The following is a 23,011-nucleotide window of genomic DNA, read 5'->3' on the forward strand; positions in this document are numbered from 1 at the left end:
ATGATATACTTCAAAACCACACTTTAACTAATACCTTAATCCATCCAAGCCTTAATCCATCCCTTTAAATAAAATTCAAAGTTCAAACAAAAACTCCACAATTATGATACTCGCTACCTGAACCACCTTCAGTCTCAGTTTCAAAACTGTCACAACACTCCGTGCTTCTACTGCATACACCATTATCCAATCACTGAAATGAAATGACAAAAAGTTAAGTGCACTTTTTCATATATTCTGATACGCTTAAGTGAAAAGTTAGGCACCCTAGTGCCAGCTGGTGTGAAAAAGTTAGTTTGGAGTCCAGCACCCAGCCCTACATTTACAGGCAGTCACACTATGAAAGCTACCACAGTTCAAGTTAGTGGTTAAATATGAATCCTCTCGCTAATGTGGCCCTACGATGAAACGGTCAGGTCCGTGATGAGAAGTTCAAGTGCTCTCCTTTAACCTTCCATTTTCTCCACTCCACATACATTTATACAATTATGGAATTTGTGCAGCAGGATTCACATATTGTTGTCTTCTCTCCTTCTTCTAAAAAAAAAAAAAAAACTAAACACAGCAGATTAAACAGAGGATTTATCTAAGCACTAAGCAGCACATTAAACACTCTGCTATATTACTACCCTTAACTGTCCCTTTTGAATGAGTATAACTCACAGCGGATGACAGCTTTCACAGTTTGCACTTCTTATAGCATCCAAGCTGTGCTGAATGTGACTGAAACAATCATAATTGGTTACAGCTGCAGCGCGAGCATATCCTCAAACACACTTTCACACATATCAGCCTCAAAGTAAACAGAAAGTAGGGACCAAACAAAAAATAACATTAAAAAAGGGGCAGAGAGGAAAACTCACACTCTAACCCACAAACCTGTAGACCAGGTCCTGCACCTTCTGACCTCACCTCCCTCTCCGTATGTGCTGTATGGTGAGAGCCTTCAGTCGCCAAAGAGAAAGAAGAAAAAGCAGCAGCAGCAATGCAACAGACTCAGACCTTTGAGAAACACAGTCCACTGCCTCCACGGGCTCCCCATTTCAGCCGTCTCAGTATCTTTAAGTTTGTCTCTTCTCCTTCAAAGATCCTTCAAAGCTTCTCTCTGCTTCCGCAGAGCTGCATGTACACACGTGCGCGCGCGAACACACATGCGCAGGCATGCATGTGCTCAGCAGCCGTAATGTATGGCTTGCAGAAGGGGGAGTAAGGAAGAGACCACCAGCTACAGAGCAGGGCTTGAAGAGTGTGGAAAACAAGGAGATAAGGAGGACCTAAATGACATTTAGCCTCAATACAGACCCATTATTTATCTTTCTAATGTAGACACAACCTTTCACCAGGTCCCATTTTATTATTTTGGCTCCTTCAAAGAACCTTTATCTTTTGGATAAAACAGCGACAAAAAAGAAAGAAAGAAAAAAGCACAGAAAGATTCCCTCAGATTCACATGTCAAGGTTTCCATCTTGAGCCTGATATTAATCGACCTGACCAGAGATTTGATCAGAATTAAATATGACTGGATCTTCAGTAAAGCCATAAACAGATGTGAAAAGGGTATAGTAAAAGGCTAATAGCTTAATATCTTTAAATAATTATCTGTAAAATAAGCTCACGACACTGCTCATGCATGCAGCATGGCCACCCCTCTTTACTGCATCATGTTGGTACAACCCATGCTCAGTCACTGTTGCTGAGGCCCACCCTCTCAAATATAGGACATGACCAGAGAATGTATACAGCTTCAGCAAGGCATATAGAGCAGCCAGTGACTTATATGTTCTTTCATGTGTCAAGTGAAACATAGCAAATCAGGATGCAACGGTGCCGGTGGAAAATTGAGTGTGCAGGTTCACTACAGTCACGTAACCAGCAGGTTCAACTGAGCAGCTGCTTCTCTGAAAAGGCTTCAAGCTGAGGAGATCTTTTATTTCCCCATGTGGTTTCCACATGAGGGCAGGCTTAGGATTTGGTTTCTCACAATTCAATTAACAAACAAACAGATTCTCTCATTATTCTCATTACTTAATATTAGTTAAATATCATTAATAAAATAGAGTGGAGTCAAATATTGTGACAGAAGTAACTCAAGTTATTCTCAGTAGATTCGAAAAAAATAAATGTATTGAATACTCAAGGTGCTTTCCATGCTGCAGAGTTATATGGTAGAGAAAGTAATTGCAAAGCCAAATAAACTGGAGGTGCCATGCTCAAAAGCTTTTTGATCTGACCATGCAATCAAAAGAAGGACTGGCAAAAGATTAGACAATGGCTTATTTTAAGTAGATACATAAAGCAAAGGTGCCTTTGTTGTGCCACTGGAAAAAACAATATGAATTTCTCTGTTATTTCACTTCATTTAATTTACAGAAAAGAAACCTATGCAGGAAATTCCCTGGCTCAGTTTGTTTGTTTGTTAGCAAGATTACTGAAAAATGTATCTAAAGATTTGCATGAAATTATAGCAGAGGTGGGTGCTGGCACAAGTTAAATGTGATTAACATCTGAAGACAATCCTCAATCAGATCTGAATCCAGGAAGGATTTGCTACCATAGTGAGATTAGATGAAAAGGGGCAATGTTGTCTCATATCTTTGTAATTACACATAAAAATGAATTAATAAAAAATTGGGAGGCATCGTCTTGATGTTCAAGTAAATAGCACAAACTACCCTGGCTTCCTACATTCTTCTGCATAATGGGAATTTAGTATTTTCCATTCCATATATTGTCTGCTTATAAATGAAATATGCAGTCTAGTCTAACATTTCCAAACCAGCCGTCGATTTACAAAAAAGGAAAAAGAAATACAAATGTCGTTTGACTTTTCAAACAAATGTTGTGACCTACAGTTTATGTAGAGCAATGATTGAATTGGCTTGATTTTAGAGTGCGCCGCAAGCTTGCTTTCCAAAACAAACTATTACCCTGTCTGCATACAAATTTTCTACAAATTAAATCAGTCCCAAAGCATGGACCCCCATGCAAGGGGTACTTTGAAGTCCAGTTTGGAGCATGTAAGCAATGAAAAAGAATGTTTTCTATGGAAAAAGACACAAATATCCTCAGTTAAGTTTTTTTTCTTTTCTTTTTTTACTTAATCTTTAAGTGAAATTTATAAGGAAAAATCAGTTCAGTGCATCTCCAATGTCATCAGTCATGGCACTGAGACAAAGATTTACTGACCTATCATTAGCCATTTTTTACTTACCAAAATTGCTATCAGCTTGTCAGATGGCTACTTGGCGGAAGGGATCATTTAAAAAGGGGGGAACGACAGGTGCTGATATTGCTTAGTTGGTTGAGCAGCTGACCATTACACTGAAGGATGTTCAAACAGGTAAAGTACTGCTTGCTGCTCTGACCTGGGTATGATCAAGCTCCAGACCCATTCCTGCATGTCATTCACCCTCATTCTTACTACTTTCCTGTCTACTCTCTGCACTGTCCTAGCCACAAAAAGGCCCAAAAATTGACACAGCATTAAAAGAACAATTGCATAAAATGCATCATAATTTCTATATTAACATATTTTCTCCATGTCTAGTCTTGGTTTGAAAATAGTTCCCAAATGAAAGTTCCGCCTCACATTTGTGAAGTCTATGGTGAACTCAGTGACTGCAAGGTGCTGCAAAATAAACCCAAATCCTCACCCTCCACCCTCTGTGACAGTTGGTATGAAGCGTTTGTCCTGATATTTGCTGTTTGGTTTTCTCAGAACATGGTGTTGTGCATTATGGCCAAACATCTCCACTTTAGTCTCATCTGTCCAAAGGAAACTGTTTTAAAAGTCTTGTGGTTTGCTCAGATCCCACTGTGCATACCTAAGCCATGCTGTCAGGTTCTTTTTAGAAAGAACAGGCTTTTTCCCGGCAATCCTTCCAAACAATCCATTGCCTGTTCAGTCTTTTCTAATTATGCCATGATGAAGTGACCTGGGTGATTTTGCCAGCCAGGAAATTTTAATAGACAAGGTCATACTTGCTGATGATTAGTTGATCAAGTTCATTTGATTAGCAGTGCCCGTCTGCTACTTACCCCTCTTGACTCCTATGAAAGAAGTAAGAGTGCATTGAATTGGCATCCATGCGGCTGTAGGATCACAACCAATATGACCAAATTGGCTCACAATCAATTATTTTAAAATAGGGAATAAAAAGCAAAAACTGATGTATTTTATTTCTTTATTGGAACAGTATGGTGGTATTCTTGCTTTGTAATAGACAGTCTGAGCTCTGTAAGTGCCAACATCATAAATGATATAAACATCAGTCTGTCTATAGCACAGTTTTTAGCACTATGCTGCCATCAGTTTTGATTGGCGAGAGACTGTCCCAATAGGTTCCTTAAATGAGCGGTTTTCTCTTCAAGTGAAAATGTGCACCCAATTCTCACTTGCTGAATATTGTTTCAGTAGCAGAGGGTTACATTTGGCATGCCATAAGAAAAAAGTCTTGCAAACTATGCAAAAAAGCCATGTTCTTCAGCTACAGTTAGAGTAATCTATAGCAAAATACAAAATTTTGCTCTACAAGGGCCTGATATCCACTTACAAGGACATTATACTGCCACTGTTCTATCAAAATTTTAAACGAATGTCTTCATATGTGGATCTCATTTTTCTCAGAAACAAAAATCAGGTAAAAAAAATTAAAAAAAAAATACAAATCTGGTAATCTTTGTTTTTACATTCATCGGGTCCCAATCAGCCCAAATAGCAAAAAGAAATTAAAAATGCATGCCATGAAAGAGTTCCAGGGTTAAAGCTAAAAGTCTGCACTTCAATTGCATGTGAGTTGTTTCATTTAATATCCATTGTGATAATCCATTGTCGTAATCTCTTTCCAAATATATACGCACTTAACTGTATAAATTGCTTTTAGAACTGCTGGAAATGAGTCATTTAAACACATATCTGGCTTACCTCAACATCATATCTATGTTAGAGTTTTGAATAAATGCAGTCAAAGTTATCTGTGCAAATCCAAGAAAGATAAAAGCAAGGCTGCAACAAACAATAATAAATCTGCCAACATTTTTTCTTTGTTGTTTCACTTTTTAGTCCAAGATCTTCAAGGTCCACCAATGCTGCGCTTCGGTGGAAACACCAAAACGCCCAAAAATGTAAGATCTATGACCTTAAAAAACTGCAACTTAAGAAATGTTAATGTTGACGACTGTGTTCCAAGTTAAACAGTTGGAATCACTGATGTATGTTTTTGTTGTTGTTTTTTGGTGGTTTATTTACTTCAAAAGATGATCAGGAAATTATCAACAAAATCATTTTTTCAAAAAACTTATCATTTACCCATGTTTAAACCTGTAAAAGTTAGTTTTCGAATGGTGAAACCAGAAATAACCAGAAAGAAATGCTAAAAACTCTGATGTACATTAGAAAAATTGACTGACTTCCAAAATTGTTGCACTTAGTTATTGTCAGCAAATAAGACATGTCAGCCACCCTGTATGGGACAACAACCATAACAACAACAACAGCTGGTTACAGCTAATGTTAGGCTTAAATTTTACACAAATCCAGCTTATCCAACAGGCTATATGTTTGAGCTGACTTCTGCAAAAGTGTAAAATATTGCAAAATATTTCACTGACAAATATCAATTTTTTGCTCCCAATTTATTGTCTAGTGTTGGCATTCTTCACATATATTATATAGTGTGTACAAAAATGTGTTCATACTTGCACTGAAATGCAAACTGCCTAGCCTCTATACTACGCATGCTTCCAAATCCCAATGAAAAACCATACAACATTCAAAAAATGCTGTTGTGGCCCTTTAAGATTCCCTGCTTCTCAACTGAATACCCTGTTAAGTTCCAGCCCATTGTTTCCCAACCATCTGTGAACACCCAGATCCAGGATGTTTACCAAGAGTAAGAAATAACCTTGGACTACACACAGCTCCTCAGACATTATGACAGTTAGCCAGAGATCTTAGTGTATAGAAAGCACAGCACAAAGCTGTTTTTAGAGGTGAGAGACAACCAGAGAATTGCTACCTGTAGTTGCCCTGTTCATTTATGTAACCAAAATATAGAAATATACATTTTCGCTGAGATAGAAGTATCCTCTCGCCTTTTTCTGAGCAAAACATACGATATTCCTTATCAATCTTTTAAAAGACATCAAATATACCACTAAAACAATATCACCCATGGGCCGTCGGATCTGTGTAACTGCCTTTCTTAGCGTCTGTGTCATTGTTCACCTAATTTTTTCACAGTACGCTTTCTCTCTCAAACACGTTCACTGCCAGGCTGATAATTCCACATGAATATTCATCATTTATTGAACTCTGCTGGGCACTGTGTAATTTGGCGCGTGAATGTGGGTGTGTGTGTCCTCATTTCAACTTGTGAAACGCTATGGGAGGCCTCCTCAGACATGCTGGGATGTTCAGAGCAATGCACTTCATTGGCCTGAAGTTTTTTTCTTCTCGTTCTCGCTTCTATAAACTATTAAATCTAAGTTTAACTAACTTGTCTTCTTTAAAATTAAATTGACAGGCTATTAACTATGTGTGGAGATGGCAAAGACTGGAGTCTTTCAAGTCAGCCATTTGTGCATTGTCTGCATACTGCAGAACTTAAAATAAATGACTTGCCCTGCAAAACTGAAAAGAACAAAACGCAAATCAAACCAATCTCACAGTGCATTTACACCTTATAAATAAATTCAAACAAACACCTACAGTGACAATATAATTACGATGGCACTCCCGAGGTTTTGTGGCAAATCTCACACTTGGGTCCTTGATTTAAATTAGATTTATTTCACCATTTTACTGCTAACAAACTATAGTTTGCAGGGTTTTTCCTGCACACAAGTAATTTAATTTACTCAAGCCTAAATATATTTTTGGATTATAAAATGAACAAAATTAAGAGGTAAATGTATCTGCCACTCTGGCAAAGGTCTATTTTAAACCAGGATAAACTCTCATTTTCTCCTGGTCAGGAACAGATTTTGAAACAAAAAATGAATTTTCAATGAGGTTATAAGATAATAAAATATGACAAGAGTAAACAGGTTTGGCCTTACATCAATGTACATTGGAGTAAACTAAATCCCATGAATGAAAGAAATGCATGGAAGTGGATGCAGTTTTTAAATACAATAACTCATAACACTGGTACTGAAACACTGATTAATCACCATCAATTTTGATAAGCTGCCATTTTCAAGGAAAAACACCTTTTCAGCGCAATAGGCTGGTTCACCCTCCTAAACTTGCTTATATGTTACTTTAATATTTTAACTAGTTTGGGCTACTGGTGATATTCAATCACAAAAGCAGTTAAGAGAATAATAGATAATAAGAACTAGATTACAAAACAAGCATAAAATAAATTTCAAATAAATCCACGTTCAATACGTAGCCGCTGTGTCTTGCTTTACTTGACCTCAGGTTTGCCACTGCCATCCTACAAACACAACCTTCAGCCTTCGTTAGAAGCTCAGTCCAGAAATTAAAATAATCACTAAAAAAGTATTCTAGTCAATATAGAAAATTACTCTTTCAGTATTCAGTGGGAAATCAATGTTATATAACAGTTTGCTGCAGAACACACAAGTTGTGCGAGGGATCACTCTGGCTTGCAATGAGACATACTGCAGCACTCAAGTCAACGAGTACAGAGCACCGTGCTTACTTGATCTAGGGCTCCAGTCGGTGAGTCATGTGGTGGCTGTGGTGGCCTTGTCAGGGACTGAGCAAAGCTGAGGGAAGGAGGGGAGCCTGGGCGTGAGATCAGTGGTGGGCCAACGGCTTACAGTCAAGAGGATGGAATGATGATGGCGGTGGGGTTATGGCTCCACAGCCGCTCTGTCAAAAAGCACCATCCCAGGTGCAGGGAGAAGCCCGTTGGCCTCCAACTGTCAAGAAAACACAGAAAAAATGGACAATCACAATATGTTCATTTGCAATGTAGAAATTAACCTTTCACAAGTTATGCTGTAATACTGACAGTTCTATTTGCCATTTGTTAATAACAGGTCATTATTTTTGAATATTTAAAATACCAAGCAGCAATAAACACAAATAAAGTGAAAGAACGTGTTAATTGCTAACAGAGGGAATAAGTCTGTGTGACATGGTGAGACTAGATGCTATTACAGGGGGAACATGCAAAAGCAATGACAAATGTAGAGGTGAAAAAAAACAGGTCCAGGGTGAACTCCACCAGGTACAGCTGGCAACCTTACTACAACTATGGGCTGTTACTTGAGAGTGATTTGTAGTGGTTGATATTTAAAGAATAGTGAAATAGTGACAATGTTTAAGCTTAATCATATGTGATCTGAACATAACACCAATACCACTGATGAAGTGAAAATGATTTGATGATATATTTTTTCTTTTTTTTTTGTCATATAAGTAAATATAAGTTGAGTTGTAGCTTACAAGCTGCACCAAACACTAATTTTCAGACTGTTTGTTCTACTCTTATGGCACATTTATGCACACGAAGTCACTGCAATGAGGTGAACTGACACAAATTTGCACCAGGCATTGTAACTGGAGGCAAATCTGCATTTACACAAGTCGTAGACAGAGACAGAAAAGAAGGGAGGGCCTTGGAGAAAAGTGACAAATCGTATATCTCATGATATTCTGGGGAAAAAAAGCCAATAAGAAGAAAGATAGCTTAAGGGCCGATCAGCTAAAACAGATTGGTTTACACAGAAGAAAAATTAAGGGGCAGTGCCAAGACCTTGTGTAAGATAAATAAGGATTATTTTGAACTGTAAATCATGCAAAGCTACTCTACAAGAGTTTAAGAGGTTCATGTTGAAGGAAACTTTAGCATTTCCATGTAAAAGTGATAACAACCCCGAAGAAAAGACTACATTAAATGAGATTTCCCCTCACTACTACCAAAAGACTGCATCTTATAAAAGAGCAATAAAATTGTTGGGCGAATTCAAAATAGAAGCTTCTATGGAAGACATCTGGAGAATTAAAAGCAACCCACACCAGCTGCAGGGCTTCATTCATTAAATATATTCGAAATATTTAGGTTATTTCACTGTATAACCTAAGAGAAGCACAGAAATCTACTTTAATAATAACTTAGAGCACACACACAGAAGATAAATCTAAACAGAATTACTTGCCCCTGACATTTGTGTTTCTTGCCTTGACATCCGCTTCATAGCTGCTCACAGCTGGCTGTTAGCAACCCAGCAGGTAGGGACAGACTGATCACAGTAAAATCTGCGCACCATTGTGTCGACTTCGGTGGCTTTACATCTTGTAATCATAACAACTCGTCAACAAACAAACTGAGAACACAAATAACACTCAGACCGTTAAAATTCCCTATGCCATAACAACAGTCAACCAGCAACCTGGAGCTGGAAACTGGATCATTTATGAAGAAAAAACACATTTAAATCCTTTAAAGGAATTCAGTAACTCAGAACTAAAAATCTAAAAACATGCTTAAAATATAATGGAAGAAAAGGTTTGAGGTGGATTATTCTGGTCTATATTAAGATTATTTAACATCAGCTCATTTTGGAAACGTGATGCATTAAAGGAATACTTAAAAGAAAATGGGACTTTCCTAAATTTAAAAAAAAAAAAGGAAAATAAAACATGAAACATATGGTATGTGTTTGACTTCATTTCCTTTATAGCACTTTCCACCCTCCCCAAAAGCCCAAACTCACTCCACAAGTTTAGTTTAGCTCAAAATAAGATGACAGAAAGAGAACCTCTGGTCAACAGGACCAGCAAAACCAAGGAGTCTGTTTGGAAACATGTTGGGTTCAAGGAATCCAAAAGTTCCATAAATGCAACACTCGAATCATCATGTCAAAACAACTGTTAGTCCAGTACTGACCAAAAAAAGAGAGGAAAGAAGAAGAAGCAATTATGATTCTTGCTATAATTGAGGTCAGACTGAGGCAAGTACAAAAGCATGTAGACCATCAGAAGTTCAATGTCGCCAGCATCACCATCTATAGACAACATTCGGTCACTATCAAGTACAAGTTCTTGTATATTTATTATCACATGCACCAGGTGTGAGACACTGCTATAGCTGTATTTCAGTGGAACAATGATCTATATTATTTTTCTGTCCTTTTCTCTGATTTCTTGTTAGTTTTACTGACAACCAACTTTGTAATTAAATGAATGATTTATTGACTGTATTGACTTTGAGTCAATGTACAGGAATCTGAGTACAATGCCTCCCCAGTTTGGCTTTTTGGGTGTTGTGCTCTACAGAGATGACGCCCCTCCCAGACTCAGGGTCTCATGCTAGAAGGATTACATCTCTTGGCTGGCTTAGGAACATCTTCCTGTCCCAGGCCAGCAGATTTGCAAACAGACATATGTATCTATAAAGTAGGCTCAAATTAACCAGTCTGATGACCCGGGGCCAACACTGGTCCACCAAAACATTTGATTGGAAAAGTACAATTTATATTTTTGATTCCAAATTACTCCATAGGTTAAGGTCCCTTGCAGATTGACTTGTCTTTAATACACATCTAATGGCACTATGCAGAAACACTGAGATCTATTGTTGGATTTGCACTTATTATAAGACATTATAAGATGTTATTAAATGGCTTTACTAGTCAGGCACACTTTAAAACTCCTGATTTAAGCTTAATACACTGGTTTAAAGGAAAGAGGTGTGGTAGATTTATATCACAAGACAAAACAACAGCATCACAGCAAAGAGTTTTATCTTGATGATCATGCTTTTATAATTGCTGGAAGTTGCCCGATAATAAATTTTTTATTGTTTCCTGTTTAGTCGAGGAGGGCACCTTAGTGCAAGAATTGCATTTCAGAGTTTTCTCTTCAAATACTGAACAATAAAACGTGGAAAGTTACAAACACTCGTGTTTGGAAGAGTCTCAAGTTTTGTCAGTATTGGCTGGATTTGAACGACTATCTGGATCTGATTCACTGGGTGGTTCTGCTCCTCAGCAGACCCCACTCTTCTGTTTCCATCTGTTCAGCTGACACATGGTTGACCTGTGCAACAGCAGATCAGTGTCTCGGTCTGGAGAACGAGCTGCTCGGGCATTATGAGTGATTTTCCTGACTATGGGGATCAAACGCAGTATCAAGCTGAATCAATCTGCAGCCAGAGTCTGTGCGGCAACACAGCTCTGCGTAAAAAGGCAGCAGTGTGCTGATTTTAGACGTTAGAAACAGTTTCCTAGTTGTATGTGCTACACAACACGCATTTTATGTAAAGATCAGATAACACATGATTGTTGCCAGGCCCAAACACACCAGCTGATTGACTAGCCCTCTTAATCTGGCTCCTTGCAGTGCTGCAAGAAATTTTCAAACTTCAGCAAGTCAAAAGCCTTCTAAATGCTTTGCATGAGACCTCTCCTGTCTCAGGCTTTTCAGTGTCTATTTAGAGTTTGATCAGATAGCATTTTACAGGTGTGAATTACAGCTCGTCACTGGAACAGCAAAATAGAAGGCGAGTTAACAGGTACATACCCATATTCAAGGGAGAACAATGAAGAGAGAAAATAGAGCTTCAACGTCAACTTTATTTGATCCTCACTTCATCTGGGTTACTTAACAAAAAAGATAAATAAAATTTGCATACACAAGGTTTTTCCAGGCTTATAATGGGTCTTTGGGGGAGGACTACCCTCATCAGCAAGGCTGGTCCGTGTACATTGAATGTAATGAGTCTGCATTACCTTATCTGATGAAGAACATTTCCTGGTACTTCTAACCATCTTACAAAGAAAAGCATTGTTCGTATATCAGTATATAAACCCCTAATCAAAAAACTGGATTAAAAAAAATATAACTTTCTTTTGACTCTGACGTAAACCTCTTTTGTTGGGAAAACCCTGAGATAAATCTTTAGCAAGTCTGTGTGTACTGAGCGTAGCCAGGATTTCAGTGTGGGATTTAATTGATTCCAGTAGATTCTAGCTCTCTTTAAGCAGGAAATTTACAGCAATCTAATCATTTTCAGCACAGTGGTTGTACTGGTGCAAAATGACTGGCCAGAAGCACTGCAGACGTAGGACAATATCCAAACCAGAACCTTGTTCTCTCCCTTCTTCTGCTTAGAAACTCTTCCTAGCATTCACAGACGGGCTTCAAAGATGTGATGACAAGCAAACCTAGGCTGTTAGGTAAAACGTAACTGGCTGCTTCCTCGCTTAGATAATAACAGGCAGAAGAAAAAAGAAAAAAATGAGTAAAGTTAATGTTAACAGTGTCAATAATCCTTATCCTCAGGCAAGAATCACTAATGTTATTAAGGCGATACTGGGTCTCAGCATGCAGAGGTGTTCAACTATGAACTCAGGGCAGTTATTTTCTTATTGTAATTCTCTGCTATAATGTTTTAATCTGTGCAGTTCATTTCTCGTTTATCTTGTTAAAAATAGCTTTTAACTTCTGTTAAATTCCTCAAGATTTTCCTTAATTTGCACTTTTTGTGATTGGCTGCAGATGTTGCTAAATTGGCATTTATAAAACTCTTGTATATTTTACACAGAAAGACTGCACTGAATGAGGAAGCCTTAAAACATGTATGAATGAAAATCTCCTTATCCAATGAACATTGATTTTCAAATATGGATTTTAATGGCTAGCATGCCAAAGACTAAAAAGAAAGTGCCAGCTTATAGCAGGATTTTAACAAAAACTTATCAATACTGTTATGAATATGCATCTGGAAACAAGAGCTGTCTAGCGTCATAGCGGATGTCTGCCCTTCACCTTCACACTGACTTCAAGTGTAGACATAATAAATGGACCTTCAAAAGCACATTTTAACTTGCTCAAGAAGCCAAAACCTTGTCCCATCTAGTGCAGGTAACCAACAAATCAAACTCTTTTGCTACAATAAAGTATTATGACAAACTACTTTGTCAAAACACATGAAGGCTATATTTCACACAGTCCTTGCTTTCTTTAAGTCTGGTGAACCAGCAGCCTTGGCTTTGGTGGACCAGTAGGCTTGTTTTGGAACAGTGTGCCAGCCTTTCTGCCTCATCTACCAACGCTTCTAAATAACTACAATGACTACGTGATGGTCAGATAGTCATCAGATGCCACAAGGTCAGCCTGCTTATACCAGAGGGTCGAGGAGGAGTTCAAATTTGGAGCATTTTATGAATTAAATGAGAATCATTACATAACAGAATAATTGTGATGTCTGATCTTGCATTCCATTGTGTAACAATGAAATCATGCCAGCAATCGCACCCATGATAAAACCAGACTGACTAATTGGTGATTGTTGATTTCTGGCTTAGAAATACTGCTGATGTTACAGAGAAAAAAAAATACTGACTACAAGCAAGAACAATTAAGGTGCTTTTTATCTTGAAGTGAAGCTCCTACAACATCTGAGAGAAGCCGAGAGCAAATACTTGGCAATAGTTGGAAGGAAGAACTCACTTTTAATAGGAAGAGACCTCCAGTAGAGCCAGGCTCAGCGAGGCAAAGCCATCTTCCATGACTGGTTGGTGAGAAGAAAGAGAAGGGGCAAAAAAGTACCCAGAAACACCAAACACAGAAAGCCCCACAGCAGCTTAAACAATCAGCAGCATTACTGAGGGACAGCTCAGGCTCACCTGATCCAGTCCTAATTGTAACTTATACAAAAGAGAAGTTTAAAATAAGAGTAATAGAGGGGATGGTGTCTTTCTCCTGAATCAGAACACGAACCTAATTCTACAAAAGGGAGGTCTGATAACTGAAAACTCTTCCTCCAATCCTACTTAGAGAAGAAGCACAAGGAAGCCTGCACTCTGAGGGTGGGTCTTGATATGATGAGGCATGTAGAAATCAAGGTATTAGACGCCTTTAGCACAGAAACTGTACCTTCTTTATTACAAATGCATTACTAAGGTAACCCACTATTATTTTCAAATAATGATACATTCAGAATCTAAAGGTGACAAGGCTTTTTCCATTGCTGCTCCAAGACCCTGGAACAGTCTTCCTTCATTTATAAAGATCACCTCCTCTTCAATCAAACCTGAAGACCTAGCAATTTTCACAGGTTTCGGATCACTTTGAAACAGGGTCTATTCTGTCGTAGTTATTTAGTTTTGGTTGTTTTTATCTTGTTGGATAATGTATGCATGTGTATATGTATACATATGTATACATGTGTATATGTCCATGTGCATGTGTGTGTATAGGCATTTGTATATAAGTGTATGAATGTGTATATACATATGGATGTCTTGTAATCTTTTTATTTTTTATCATTTCTTCTAAATTTTTACAAATTAAGAAAAAAATGCAAGTATTTTAAACATGCACAGTATTTTAGTCACTTTCAAACCACTATGCCAATTATTATCTAGTGTAGACTTTGAGGTGTGCGCATTTGTGGTTGCACAACTGCACAAGTTCTCTCAAATTAAGCATTCTATTCCTGACTCTGTACAAACTGATTATTGGATTATTTAATAATCAAATTATTTGCAGCTAAATATGATTAAGGTGGAGCTTTTAAATAAATTAGGTTTGATTTGAGTGATCAAAATGTTGCTGGCTCTCGATAGCCCGTGACTTTTCCCTTTTAAAAACAACGGTGCTTTCTAGATGCACAACATGAGCATAGGCAGAAACTGTAAAGTAAAGTTTTAACTGACTACAAACTGGTTCCTGAAAAGCCAGCCTCCAACTGAACAGGTTTACCTTTTTTCCTACTTTTTGAAATACTGCCAAAATGCAGGTCATGTTTTCTAAACATGACAGCATACCAGGCTTCAACAGTCAGCCAACTGTGGTTGAGTTAAGTAGGTCAGTTTTGTGTGCTCCATAATGATGCTTCTTGTTGACAGGAAATTCAGTGGGTCTTGTCTTATCTATTAACATGTTTGGGTAAACATGACACTTGACATTAGAGTTTGTGTGCACACATGCACACTCACTACTGACCATCTGAAAACAAACCACAGAAATATGACCATCAGGGGAATCTTTGCTCAGTCTTAGCTAGTGGAGCTGGAGAGGTACAGCAGGGCTCGCAAAATTTCAAAGTCCCTGGTAGCCCTTCGGGCAGGGACTCTTCAGTTTTTGGTAGCCCAAAATAAATTTAAGTAGCCCGAATAAAAAAAGAGAGCAATTTTTTGATTGATGTTTTGTTTCCGTTACAATACATTAAAGTATAATATTGTAACGGAAACAAAACATTAATCAAAAAATTGTTGAAACACAAATTACAACACTGTATAAAAATTACAATCATCAACTCAAATATTTGGTTCTAATTGAACAGAAATTTCTATGAACTTGTAAGAACTGTGTAGGACATGAATCAGTCTGTGTCAGATCCTGAATTTGAAATTTCCACTGAAGTCACGGGTAAGAGGCAAGTGGAACCAAGATCTAGGCCATTTGCTTTTTGAAGTTTGCAAAGACTGCTAAATTTTGCCAGTGGTAGTTCACTCTTTGCAACATAGTACGCTGTTCTAAACAGATTTTTCAGGTTTATTTTTAGTATGTTATTTGCAATTGGTGTTTGTTCTGGGAAAGATATTGCAGACTGAGCAATAATGCATTTCTTGCATTTCTCATGGGTTCTAATGGGGGCCTTTCTTAAAATGACTGGTCCCAGTAACAAAGGCGCTTGTCGACTCAGAAATCGAGGAAAACCAACAACACACCCGGCAGAACATTATGTTATTTACACGGGTGCACATAAGTGGTCCGCATGTGCGCATTCGCTGTCAAAATAAAAGACGCGCACCAGATAAGAAGTTGCAACGCGCGTTTGCGTCCATATAAAAAGCACTGTTTTTGTCCGCTAGAGTGGGATTTTCACGGCACATTCTGCACCACATCTTGTGCGTTCATCATTTGTTTGAAGCCAGCTCACCTCCTGCAACCACTTTTCCGAGAATACGGCTTCTTTTGTGGTTCGGACTCCTTCTGACATTTCTTTGGAGGTGGAGGAACACCAAAGTAATTGCTTAAAGGAGCTTCTTCGACATCTTTAAGAGTTCTAAACAAATGTCTGTCCTCCTCCAGAAAATCTTATGTACGCAAACACGCGTTGCAACTTCTTATCTTGTGCGCGTTTTTTTATTTTGACAGCGAATGCGCACCTGCGGACCACTTATGTGCAGCCCTGGTTATTTAGCTCGTCATATTGCAGCCACAGAAATTCTTTTGTCCATGAAACCATAAAGCTGCACTTTCTTTTTGCCTTATAGTCTGATTTGTCATAACTTTTCCGTTTTGTGGTAAGCTTTTCTTTGGCTGTCACTTCTTCACCCTGACCTGTCTTATTTGGCTCAGCAGAACTAAAATATATATCCTGCTGCTTTTACACACGCACCACATAAGCTCAGCGATTCTCTGCGCGATCAACCTCTCACATGTTTAAGCTGCGGGAGATTTCACTTGTCATGTTTGCATAGTAAGCTAACGATTGATAAGACGATGTCAGAGGAATTGGTGCACAAATTATCATCACTCACAGATCAGTGCTGTCGCTCTCTATACACAGTTCGCGATTTCAAAGTGAAAGCAAAAAAAACAAGCGCAAATTCAAACGCGACTTCAATATGTCACATATTGACAGTGGCTCACCGATGCCAATGACATAATTACTCAGCTACATTTCCGAAAGAATGCAAAAGCATTGACATATAATTTTCCTTCCTATGATAGTCCGACGGGCAGGGCAGCAATAGATTTTGGTAGCCCGACTGGAAGAATCGCTAGTCCCGGGACGTCGGGCAGGCGATTTTGCGAGCCCTGTACAGGATATCAAAATCAAACTTAATTGGTATAGCATCTTTTGTGCAGCTTAGCACAGTTCAAAGTGCTTCCAATGAAACTGATAATAGGCAGTAGGAAAATTTTAATTTCCTTTAGTACAATAAGAATGCATCATTTGAGCAACTGAAGATAAACAATGTTAAGATGGAAAACTTGTTTTCCTTATATGTATTAATCAAAAAATAATTTAAAGTGCACTAAAAACATAGCTGGCTGTCTTCAACTCAGAACTTCAACCTTCACGTCACATTAACATTTCTGCACTGAATAAAGACACAGCTTACTTGCAAGTGGCTAACACCATTACCAGCATTTATGCTTATACTATACTGTGTGGTATGTTTGAGTTAATTTGCAATTTTGCCACCAAAACAGTAGTTTTGTGGTGTTTCTTCCTTTAAGTCAATGCAACAGATGGCAGCAGGGAAGAACTAGATGGAAGTGCACCGGAGAAAACCATGATACCAATCACAGTAGTTGTAGGCTGCATCGACGCAATTTCGCTAGATTTCCAAGGAGGTACATTTCAGGTTACATCCAAGTTACACCACATGTAGGATTAGGGCGGTATGATCTCAAATCAAAATCAACTGAACATTTTACCTCAATTACAATTAATGAACTATGAATTTTAAATGGACCCTATACAAAGCGATCTGATCCTGACATGTTTACATCTCAAGTGTCTGAACAGAAAAAAATCATTTTTAACATCTGCAGAATAGTCCAACTTTTGATAAACAGAAGTAGTAGTTGTGAAAACCAAATGTGCAAAACCATCACTGTCTGGATCTCTTCTTCTATTGTCACCTTGCTCCATGCCACAGTTTTCAACCAGCATAGCTCACAACCGACATGGGCCAGATTATGTTGATAAGAGATCTAATTCATTTCCAATTAATTGTCCAGTCCTAAAACAGAGTTTGGTTATGATCTTTTGAGGATGTAAATTTAATGCACAAGTATAAATCTCACATAACAATGAGTAGAGTTTTTCACAGTCAAAAACACACAAAGGGAGGCAAAAAGCTGAGAAGAGGACATCAACTACAACTGCACTCTCATTTCAAATCAACCGCTGGACAGCCAACAACTGACTTCCCACATTCTGAAATGATATGTCAGTGTCATTTACATTTTCTAAATCCTAAATTAATTTAGTGATAACTAATAAGAAGCAATAGGGAAACAAGCTAAACGTGTTAATCAATAACCCAAATGAAGTCACTCTGACCATCAGCAATCATTGTCTGCTGACATTAAATGAAGGCACTTTCAGCCCTACTTCTAATATAATTTACCTTTCAATAATCTTAAAAGTTATAGTGTACAGAGAGTACATACTCACAAACTGTCTTTAAACTGGGATTTGTGAGTAATCACCACTGAAAAACATGCCCTGCATCACACAGCGAGTGGTACTTTCTTCACTGCTATCAGTCCAGTGTTGCCTTTTTTGGAGGTACTGCTCACTGCAGTCATCTCTGGCTTTGTCACCAAACTTTTTTCGCCCTTTTCACACACACCATTTATCCATCAAGTGCATGCAAAATGCTATGGCACTGGCAGGTTAGCCTGAGATTAGAACCACACCTCAGTGACCTGCATTTCAGCTGAATGGAACAAAAGGGAGAAAAGTAATGGAAGGTGGGCAAAAAGGAAGAGAACAAAGCTGGCTGGATACATATTTTAATAACAGGTAGAGCCAAGATGCAGAACTGACTCCATTTAAAGACCAATGAGTGACAAAACAGAACTATCAAGACAGAAAAAAAAACGTGTAGAAGCGAGCATATTATATAATTGATAGGTGGGTTATGCCCATTTCAATCTGTATTCTTATAACATTGCAATAGTGCTTACATTTTAACAAAAAATATAAGTGGTGAACAGTCAGGGTGATCAATAAAATGCAAGAACTCATACACTGCAACTACAACAGCAAATATTTTATTTACCAAGTACTTTGTTGCAAATATGTGATTAATATACAGGTTTTCTTCCAGAAAAGTTGTTAACCCGGGCAGCTTAGACTGGCATGGGGACTGAGGTGTGTGGGGCTGCGGGCAATTGAATGTATCCGCTCAATTACTGTTGCACTATCAATCTGCTGTAACGCTAACTGAGTTGCACAGATGGACGAGCAGAGATGTGTTGGTACATATCTGAACACACAGTGGATAGAGAGAGAGAAATAATTGGGGACTTTATTTCAAACTTATTTAGCACTAAGGTCCAATGTGAATTTTTAAAAATGGTTGAAAAACCTTTCAGCTACAGCTACAGCTATGAGGTTCAGTGGATTTAGAAGTTAGCAATTTTAGATGTTAGCAGTGAGTTAGATAACTAGTTAACCTTACGCACCATGATTGAAATATCACGAAGCAAAAAAACAAAACAATGACCAGCGAAAGAGTATCGAAATATGGTTAACGTACATGAAAGTAATCAATGCAATCAAATGGACAGTAACCAAAAAACAAAATAAGACAAAAAGAGAAAAACTATGCAAGTAAAACACGAAACTACGCCTTGAAAGCTCACTGGCAGTAAAACCTGAAACGCTTTTCTGAACTGAGAAATGTCTGTCATATTTCAGGTCTGCCTATAGAACAAAAACGCTGGATGTGCATCTGAAATTAGTGAGGGTGATCTATGCAGCTACCCATGGAAAACTCCAGAAACTAATTCGTCATCAAACAATCTTCTTACCATACTGAGGTATGAAAACCCATCAATAAAGGTAGAAGCTTGGAAAGATTAGATGTTCTGTGGAAAACTTTTAAAAGTTTTCTGCAATCACTTTGCTTCCTGTGAACTAACTAAATGTTATAGCTTTTTCTATAGTGGTATCACGTTAGGCCCAGTGGGGAATAGCCTGGGCTTGAAATACACTAGCAGAAAGCCCACTATCTTCAGCCCCCTCAAAAGTGAGTGTCTCATTTTGCTGATGAACGCTAAATCCCCCACCTAGGACTACAGCATCACTACACGCTCTGTAGCCGCTGTGACTTCTGAATAACACAACATCAAACAGTTCTTCAACTACGGCAGGGTCTGGTTGATGTGACCCTGCAGCTCACAATAGGTTTTCCAACATAACCAGGACCAAATTAGTAGTTTTTAGTATTTTTAGTATTGTTAGGGTGTGACACTATTAGTAGTGTCACACCCTAAGATTATTTTACAGAGCAAGAACTAACAGACAGCTTTCATTCAGCATTCAGACAGTTTATTCTTAGTAAATATGTAGATTAACAACCTGTGCCATTCAGGGGTAGGTTCAAACTAGGGCAGGGCAATATGGCCAAAAATATTTATCACTATATATATTTGAAAATTTGCGATAACGATATAACTGATGATATAATTGACTAATAATAATAATAATTATTCAAAAATTGATTGATAACTCCACAACGTTATTAGTACAAAAAAACCCAAAAAACCCACCAATGTATTTTCACTTAAACTGGCAGCTGTTTTTTATGTGCATTAAAGTTATGTAAAAATTTAACAGTGCAAATGCAAATTCCTCGCTGACAGTTTAACCAAAAGGGATTTCCAGTGGAAACCGGCCGACATATCCTCAGCATAACCATGTATAATATCCACAAAACTTAGAAAGAGGTTATACACACACAATACGGTAATATTATGTTGAAGCACAGTACGTATCACTCCACGAGGCTCCTGCCTCCGGTAGCCGTAATGCTCCGACAATCCATCAAGCAGTAGCTTCGTAGCTTACGAGAGTCGTACTAAAACATTTTTTGACAGATTTTCGAGCGCCATGTACCACATAAAATCGCTTTGAGGTGAGTAAGCACAACCAGAATTCATACATAAGGCGCACGATTTTTCAGAAAAATCAAAAGATTGATTTTAAGTGTGCCTTAATTTCTGAAAACGGTAATAACAACAGTATACCGGTATTACCGTGAACAGTATGATATGGCCCGGCCCTAGTTCAAACTTCTACAGTGAACTACTATGCCAAACAAACCAATCAAGTGTGGCCTAAAGATCTTCTGGCTCTGTGATGCACACATCCTTCTTTGCAAGATCTAGAATGGTTTCCTCAGTGAGACACACAGCTGAAGAAGAAGATTTTTTTCTTCTCCAATGTACCTCTTCCACAGTGTCTCCTGGGACACTATTGTGAGGACTCTACAATAGGACAAGGCAGAAATCCTTCGTCTGAAGAAGGCTTCTGAGTTCTGGGAGGTTTACAGCACAGTGTGCATTCAATGGCAGGCTTACCATAGTCAGCTATGTCAGAAAGAACGAAGTGGCTGTTGTACTCCTGAGAATGATGTATCACAAGAAAATAGTTGATGAAAATGCTAGAAAGGGGAAAACATAATTTATCACATTGTACAATAAGACCAAAGAAGGTGTAGATACTATGGTTCAGATGGTTCGCGCCTACTCTACACTCTGAAATTGTAAAACATATAGGTGGCCCATGGTGCTGTGGTACAACTTGACATTGCCACCGTGAGTGCCTACACTTTTTTTTACTGCTCAGCACCTTGAATTCAAGAATTGTATGACCACTGCATAACGGGTCCTCCTCACTGAGCTCTCAAAGGAGCTTGCTACACCACATATGAGAAGCTGACTGAAAGATTGCCCCAACTGCAAACCCCAATCACTGAAGAAATAGGAAGGTGTGGGGTGACAAAAGCCACAACTCAGCTACAGAAAAAAAAGCAAACAGGGCCAACCAAAGACGGCAAGACTTCAGATCCAACTAATGAAGATCGTAAAGTCAGCAGCCGGTGTGGGGAATGCAAAAAAAACCTCTGTGTAGCAACTACAGTCAGAAACAGGTGGTTTGTCACAACTGTGTGTATGTACTGTATGTAAGGGGGAGCAAGCCAAAAAAATGAAAGAGCAATTGTCTGAATAATTGTTGTTTTAAAAATCTTACAAAAAGTGAAAAATACAAAATGTTTCAAACATTAAATCATTCTTGACCAAAATGACAAAAGTGGGATAAAAACAAATCGATTTTAACACGGGTGGTTTTTGACCCACTTATGGAAGAGTGCAGGCTCCAGTCACTCATGCATCCGAGGGTTAAAGGACATCAGACAGAGGTCCTTTTTAGAGTAGCAGCTGAATGACATCAAAGACCTCCACAACAGCGAGCAAGTGGGTTGGGAAAACAAACCTTAAACCAGATTGGTGTAAGGACAAAAAGGGAAGAGTGTAACAGTAAAATAATATGCATCTGAAAAACAGAAGCCAAAAATAAGGAAACAGCGGCATGTGTGTCAGGGGAAAACTTGAAATTTTTGTTTTATTACGGCTGACCCATATGCGTCAAGGCTGAAAGTGTTTCCATGGTAATTATGACATAAGAAGCGGTAATCCTACAGTTTTTGTTATGCAACACATTAATTATAGAAGATTTTTTCCCAGACAAGGAAGTTTAATCCAGCACTGACACAGGTTACTGTAGCCACATGAAAGGCTTACAAGTTATAACTGCATTAAAAAGATGTTAATGAAGTCAAACATCTGGATACAGTCTAAGGTCATGGATAACTTTAAAGTGCCAAATATGACAAATCTGCAACACGTTTAGCAAATAACTGAAAACCATAGCTGTCTTGCAACATGTCACACTGCAAACCAAAATTTACAATAAAACAAAGTTTTTGTTATTTCAATTTTATACATTAACAATATGGCAGGAACCCTCCTTTAATACGTACAGCCTGTCTGCCAATGTATACTTTGTTTTATTTCCCATGCTGAAATTTTATTTCTTTAATTCTACAGGGTTTTAAGTATTTATGAGTTCTTGTACATTTCTTCAGATTTTTTTCAGCCTAAATAGCCAAATCTGGTGCTTTAACGTTATAGATTTGTAGAGCCTTTATTTTGAATAATAATTATTGGACAAATCCTGACATCCGATTTTAAATCCAAGACCAAACATCCATGATACCTGCCTCCCATTTTCTGGTGCAGGGACTACTTGGTTAAATTATGTTCGTTTAGTGAAAAGTATAATGTTAAAAGCAAATCAAAACTAAAAGTAGATGCAAAAAGACATTATAATGATTTTTTTTTTTTTTTTAAACTACCTTGTGTGCTTCAGTGTTTCAGTTTTTGTCAACACACCAAGTGTTTTTATTGAAACTGGCACATCTATGTGACAGGAAGTGTTGTGTTTGTTTTGTGAAAACCTATCATGAACTTCTTGTGTCTCATTCCTA

At 38.1% G+C, this 23,011-nt stretch overlaps 1 protein-coding gene across 5 annotated transcripts in view; it reads right to left on the reverse strand.

Annotated features, from left to right (window-relative positions):
- The window catches only part of ncoa1 (nuclear receptor coactivator 1), an 81,540-nt gene that overhangs the window by 43,528 nt on the left and 15,001 nt on the right, over nt 1-23,011 (reverse strand). For all 5 annotated transcript variants that reach the window (XM_042222733.1, XM_014336198.2, XM_042222735.1 and 2 more), the window contains one exon: nt 7,672-7,894. The gene's annotated coding sequence lies outside the window, so the exon portion shown is untranslated. The remainder of the gene's footprint in view (nt 1-7,671; nt 7,895-23,011) is intronic.

The sequence above is a fragment of the Haplochromis burtoni genome, unplaced genomic scaffold (assembly GCF_018398535.1).
Source record: "Haplochromis burtoni strain Fernald_Lab_line unplaced genomic scaffold, NCSU_Asbu1 Contig_93, whole genome shotgun sequence".
NCBI classification, from domain to species: Eukaryota; Metazoa; Chordata; class Actinopteri; order Cichliformes; family Cichlidae; genus Haplochromis; species Haplochromis burtoni.